This window comes from Leucoraja erinacea, chromosome 1, assembly GCF_028641065.1.
Source record: "Leucoraja erinacea ecotype New England chromosome 1, Leri_hhj_1, whole genome shotgun sequence".
NCBI classification, from domain to species: Eukaryota; Metazoa; Chordata; class Chondrichthyes; order Rajiformes; family Rajidae; genus Leucoraja; species Leucoraja erinaceus.
The window spans coordinates 147,096,738-147,103,815 of NC_073377.1; the positions used below are offsets into that span (position 1 = coordinate 147,096,738).

At 50.6% G+C, this 7,078-nt stretch overlaps 1 pseudogene; it reads left to right on the forward strand.

Moving 5' to 3' along the window:
* Positions 1 to 2,579: 2,579 nt before the first annotated feature.
* Positions 2,580 to 6,578, forward strand: LOC129699884 (uncharacterized; annotated as a pseudogene).
* Positions 6,579 to 7,078: the final 500 nt, after the last annotated feature.

A 7,078-nucleotide genomic window follows, 5' to 3' on the forward strand; every position in this document is an offset into this window, starting at 1 on the left:
TTGGAGATGGCCTGAAATTACCAAGAACTGCAGGGTCAAGAGCAGGTTTTTTAATCAGGGGTTGTACTACTGCATGTTTAATGTTTTCAGGGACAACGCCTGAGGACAGACTGCTATTAATGACTGCAATAACAGATGGTCCTACAGTGGGGAAAACCTCTTTAAATAGTCGAGGAGGGACAGCATCGTTTGGAGAACCTGAGGGCTTCAAATGACCAACAATCTCCTGTAAAAAGGAAAGAGTCACAGGCTTAAACTGGTCAAATACAGCCGAGCAGGGGACAGAGATTGAGGGGTCATAAGCAGATGGTGGGATTAGAGCTCTAATCCCTGGTTGTCAAAACCGTCAGGAGGCGTGCCAATCAGAAACCTTGACTAACTAGGGAAGTGTGTTCCCTACTGAGAATCCGAAATGCTGCATTTAAATCTGGGGACAACGCAGCATACAAACTGGCAAGGAGTAACCTATCCCGGGGGATCAGGGAAGCGAAGAGGCTGTATGGACAAAAATGTAATAACCACTTCGCAAATGACAAAGACACACGTCGCTTGTGGCAGGGATTTCATACCATCACTGACTACAAGCCCCCCCCCCCGCTGCGGATATGCCAAAACGACCCCTCTCTACCAGATGAACTGAACGAGTTCTACGCACGGTTTGAGGTTAAAAACAGCACCCAGACACGTGCACTGCTGCCATCACCCAGTGATCAGTCGCTCAGGCCGTCCGCAGCCGGAGTTAAAAAGGCCTTTGCCAGCATCAATCCACTCAAAGCTGCAGGGCCGGACAACATTCCTGGATGCGCTTTAAGAGACTGCGCCGAGCAACTGAAAGATGTCTTCACAGACATTTTTAACATCTCACTCAGCCAGGCAGTTGTGCCCAACTGTCTTAAGAGTGCCACCATCGTCCCTGTCCCGAAGAAACCAAACCCAGCCTGCCATAATGACTCTAACACCCATAGTAATGAAGTGTTTTGAGCGACTGGTTATGCAGCATATCAAAAATAGTCTACCTGCCGACCTAGACCCACTGCAGTTTACCGATCCACAGAGGACGCAGTCTCAACAACACTGAACCTCGTATTGTCACACCTTGATCGGAAAAATACTTATGCCAGGATCCTCTTCATAGACTTCAGCTCTGCTTTTAACACAATCATTCCACAGCAGCTGGTGGAGAAGTTGGAGCTATTGGGGGTTGATGCTGGCACATGTAACTGGGTCCTGAACTTTCTATCGCAACGGCAGCAGACAGTCTGGGTGGGCAGTAGGACATCAAAAACCATAGCCGTGAGCACTGGCTCGCCCCAAGGCTGTGTCCTAAGCCCCCTGCTATTTAGTCTGCTTACACACGACTGTACTGCCAGACTCAACAACAACTTCATCAACAAGTTCGCTGATGACACAACAGTGGTGGGTCTCATCAGTGACAATGATGAGTCGGCGTACAGGATGGAGGTGGAGCTGCTCACAGGATGGTGCAAATCCCACAACCTCATTCTCAACGTGGGAAAAACTAAGGAGATGGTGGTTGACTTCAGGAGGGCGGGAAAACAACACCATACACCTCTGCACATCGATGGAGCTGATGTGGAAAGGGTCAGCAGTGTGAAGTTCCTAGGTCTCCACCTGTCAGATGACCTGACGTCCACGACCAACACCACAGCACTGGTCAAGAGAGCCCAGCAGCGACTACACCCTCTCCGAAGACTACGGAAAGCAGGTCTCCCCACTACACGCTTACGAACTTTTTATAGGGGGACAATCGAGAGCACATTAACCTACGGCATCACTTCCTGGTCCGGGAGCTGCAAGGCGTACGAACGGCACCAACTAACAGGATTGTGAAGACCGCCAGCAGGATTATTGGTGCTCCACTTCCTTTCCTGCTGGACATATACAGGAAGAGTTGTATCAGCAGAGCCATTTCCATCATCAAAGACCCCTACTACCCATCGCATCACATATTCTCCATCCTGCCATCTGGGAAGAGGTACAGGAGCATTAGCTGCAAAACCAGCAGGATGCTCCTCAGCTTCTTCCCGCAGGCTATAAGACTGATAAACGGACTTTGCCCCCTGCCAAAGTATCACGCACCAACCACCAACCTGGACACACTGCAGCAGAGCCACTATCGTGCCGCTGCCGATCGGAACGCCTGTTGATGTTTAGTAGAGAGTAGAGTGTTTAATTTGTTCATGATATATGTATTTTTATTTCTATTTATTTTTTACTGCACACTGAATGGACACTGGTTGAGCAATGTTTTTTTGTTTCCTCTGGGTATGTGAGTACTCAGGAAAATGACAATAAAGATATACTATACTATACTAGACTGGTTGACAACCAAGAATAGGGTGGTGATGACTGGAGAGACAGTGGACAGCTCGGAAAGATGGCAACCAGGGCGGGGCAGGATGGCAGCCCAAACCGCATCCTCTGAGAGGAGGAGACCCTAATCACGCTACAGAAAAACGTATGGAAAAATATCCCCAGGGGTGCACGAGAGGGGGGAGAATGAGCACCCCAATTTGACGGATCAAAGGCTAACGACTAACGGCAATGGACAACGGACTATGAGTATCAAATGCAGATGTAGAAAGATCTGCAAGAACAGCCGAGGCCTGAAGATTCACCAGTCCCGGATGAAGTGTTTGGAGGTAGAGGGAGTGTCACATCACACAGGTATTTTATCTGGTGAGACGCAGGAGGAGCCAGGCCCGGAATCACCCCATAGAGCCCGAAGCTTCCAAGTGGCGCAACTTGCCCCTCAGAACAGACCTCGGAGAAGGTTCAAGTCAGATGGCCTCAGGCCTGCAAGACAGCAGTCTGGCATCAGTTCGACGAGGGCGCCGACAAGGTGCTAGAGACATCAGGGAAGGGAGACGTGGATCAAAGGCTGTGGACGATGACAACAATCATCTTCAGCCTAGCTGGGGAAAGGTTTGGAGCAGTGGAGAAGAAGCCGACCAGAACACCTTTCACCATGAACCAACGATCAATGAAGATCCACAAGATCCGGCAGGAGCTGAAGTCCCTCAAGAAGCAGTATCAAGAGGCCAGTGAAGAGCAACATCCCCCCTTGGCTGACTGCAAACCATCCTGAGGAAGAAGCTACTGACCCTCAGTCGAGCTGAGTGGCACCAAAGACGCCGGAAGGAAAGAGCCAGGAAGCGAGCATCGTTCATAGCCAACCCCTTCGGCTTCACCAAACAACTGCTAGGGCAGAAGCGCAGTGGGAGTTTGGTTTGCTCTATCCGGCACATCCAGACGACCTACAGTGACCCCGTCAGGCAGCAGGATCTGGGCCAGTGCAACATCCTGATAAAACCACCTCCACCCATCAAGGTGTTTTATAGTTGAGAGCCACTCCTGAAAGAGGTCCAGGACGTTGTGAAGAAAGCAAGATCTGGCTCAGCCACTGGTCTGAGCGGAGTCCCCTACAGGGTCTACAAGAACTGCCCTTGTTACTGAAATGGCTGTGGAAAATCCTGAAAGTCATCTGGAGGAGAGGAAAAGTGGTGCAGCAGTGGCGATTCGCTGAAGGAGTCTCGATCCCAAAGGAAGAAGATTCCAAGAAGATCCCCATCAGCAAAGCGTTGAAGGCAAGATCTTCTTCAGCATAGTGGCGAGGCGGCTGACCAACTTCCTCTCCAGCAATGGCTACATCGACAGCTCAATGCAATGGGAGGCTTATCTGGAGTGCCGGGGTGTCTAGAGCACACGGGAGTGGTGACCCAGCTCATCAGAGAAGCCAGGGAGAACAAGGGAGACCTGATAGTGCTCTGGCTTGACCTGGCCAATGCCTACAGCTCCATCCCACATAAGCTGATCCAGACAGTCATGGCCAAGCATCACGTGCCGAGCCAAGTGGCAGATCTCATCCTAGACTATTACAACCAGTTCAGCATGAGAGTCTCATCAAGGTCAGTAACATCAGAGTGGCACAGACTGGAGGTTGGGATCATCACAGGCTGTACCACCTCTGTGATCCTTTTTGCCTTGGCGATGAACATGATCGTCAAGTCTGCTGAGCCAGAGTGCCGGGGCCCTCGGACCAAGTCAGGAATGCGCCAACCACCAATCAGAGCCTTCGTGGATGACCTGACTGTCACCGCTGAGACAGTGCCAGGAGGCAGGTGGATCCTGCATGGGTTGGAGAAACTGATTGGATGGGCAAGGATGAGGTTTAAGCCAGGAATATCAAGGTCACTGGTGCTGAAGAAGGGCAAAGTCATGGACAGGTTCCGCTTCAGCATCGAGGGGACACCAATCCCAACTGTCTCCGAAAGGCCAGTGAAGAGTCTTGGCAAGGTGTTTAATAGCAGCCTGAAGGATACAGCATCTGTCCAGGCAACCTGTCAGGAGCTGGAGAGTTGGGTGAGAGCAGTGGACTGGTCGGGGCTTCCTGGCAAGTTCAAGGCATGGATTTACCAGCATGGTATCCTGCCAAGGATACTCTGGCCACATCTTGTCTATGAAGTCCCAATATCCATCGTAGAGAGATTGGAGAGGAAAGTCAGCAGCTTTCTCAGGAGGTGGCTGGGACTGCCCAGGAGCCTTAGCAGCATCACCCTTTATGGAAATAACACTAAGCTCCAGCTGCCCCTGAAGTCCCTGGAGGAGGAATTCAAGGTGACTCGGGCCAGAGAGGTGATGCTGTACAGGGACTCCAGCGACCCCAAGGTGGCTCAGGCAGGGGGGGAGGTGAAAACTGGGAGGAAGTGGAGAGTCGGCGAAGCCGTGCTGCAAGCGGAATCTCGGTACGCCACAGAGTCCTGGTGGGAGCAGTGACTCGGGGAAGAGCTGGTTAGGGAATCTTCCCAACTCTCCAGTTTGGCAAGGCCAAGGGGAAGGAGAGGCGCAGGCTGGTCCAGGAGGAAGTGAGGGCAGCGGGGAAGGAGGAGAGGCCCACCAGAGCAGTTGGATTGAGGCAGCAGGGAGCCTGGACAAGGAGGGAGCAGGCCATGAACCGAAAAGTCACATGGACTGAGCTCTGGCAGGCTGAACCACAGCGCATCAAGTTCCTGGTCCAGGCAGTGTGTGATGGCCTGCCCAGACCATCGAACCTCTTCATCTGGGACAAAGCGGAATCTCCGGATTGCCCGCAATGCTCAGGCAAGGGGACGTTGGAACACATCCTGAGCTGTTGCCCAAAGGGTCTTGGGAAGGGCCGGTACACATGGCGTCACGACCAGGTTCTCAAACCCATTGCAGAAGCCATCAGCATGGGAATCAGCAGCTGTAGATGAGAACGCCCCACCACCCAGATGATCACCTTCGTGAAGGCCGGGAGTGCAGCTGCCAAGAACCACAGCAGCCAGGAATCCGTCAGGACTGGCAGCTTTCCGTAGACCTGGTGAAACAGCTGAAGTTCCCACATCACATTGCCACGACCACCCAGAGGCCAGACATCTTCCTGGTCTCAGAGGCAACCAAAAACATCGTCTTGTTGAAACTGACAGTGCCGTGGGAGGACCGTCTGGTTGAGGCCCACGAGAGGAAGATGACCACGTGAGGAAGATGACCAAGCTGGTCGTAAGCAGGACTGGAAGGCAAGGTGTATGCCCATCGAGGTTGGCTGCAGGGATTTTGAGGGGCAATCGCTCTACAAAGCCTTGAGTGCACTGGGCATCAATGGAATGGAGAGGAGAAGAGACATCAAGAACACCACAGAGGCCACGGAGAAGGCCTCGAGATGGCTCTGGATCAGGAGAGGAGGTCCATGGGGAGGAGCGAATGCCACCTGAACACAGGTCGTGGTCTGAATGAGGGTGTCTGATTTTGAAAGACCCAAAACACCCAATGACCCCAGGTTACATCACTGATGATGTGTTCAGGAGCATCAATAGATGTTTTTTTTTTATCAAAGCCAAAGATTTGCTTTGAGTTTTTAAATCCAAATGTTTTTTATACCATTGTTTACATAATAACATCTGATCTATAGAATTCCTTCTTTAAAGATCCGTATTCAAGTGTTTTAATTCCTTTTAAAATTGCACTGTTTAAAGGGCTTTCTCACGGTGCGACCTGAAGCAAGACTTAACAAGAGTTTAACATCGTGGGAACCTTTTGCGATAGCAGTACGGCATTCGTGGACCACCGAGGACCTCCGTGGCGCTAACGGCAGGTAGTCGTGTAACTTTGTAAGGTCGGGAGAAAATTCAAACATTTTTGAATTTCTCCAAGAGTGACTTGAGCAGCGTTGTAACATTGTATGTACGCAGATGCCAGTGCGATATTCGTGCGATATCCGTAATGACTCTTGCGGGTACCGTGGGAACTCCTGCGAACGGTAAACCCGGAAGCTTGACAGAAGGGACATAAGGTGAGTAAAAAAGGTGGTCTCAATATCGCCAATGGACCATGTGTCCATCGAGGACGTCCCACCTAATTGTCATTGTTTGAGAATCTTTTTCACAGTAAAAAGACTTGCAGAGATGCCTCTCAGAAAAGCGCAAAGAAAGGGGTCAAAGAAAGTCAGAAAGTTTTTAGCCATGCAGGTAAATGAGGAGGAGACTCAGCAAGAGAGACAGGTGGAGAGGCAAGAGGAGATGCCAGAGATACCACTGCCTGTGGGCTCCTTGGAGCAGGCAGAGGGTGATCAAGCGGGTTTGAGATTGCCTCCCCAGTAGCTGTTGCCTCCCCAATATCCTCAGCAGACAATAACATAAAGGTAAGATGGCAGAAGGTAAGGCCATATAACTTTAACAGGGAACAAGAGGGGGAACTGGTGGAGTGGTACCAATACAATGAGATTATCTATGACAAATCCAGAGAGGATTATAGAAATAGGGAGAGAAAGCGCAACCTGCTGGAGACGAAGGCTGCGGAGTTCATCCCCGGTGCTCATGTGAGTAACTATAACAATATATTAGTTTATGTACAGGAGAACAATTTAATGTTATCCATGATTTAAAAACATACAATGCTACAGATGTAAAAGTGCTGTTTTTGCAGTTACCTTTAATTTATCTTATAAGTCTGTCTGTTCCCTGCAGCTGCAATGTAAAAGTAGTGGCAGACAGACAGACAATGAAAATAACAACCAGCCTGTACTCGAACCAACTTTGTA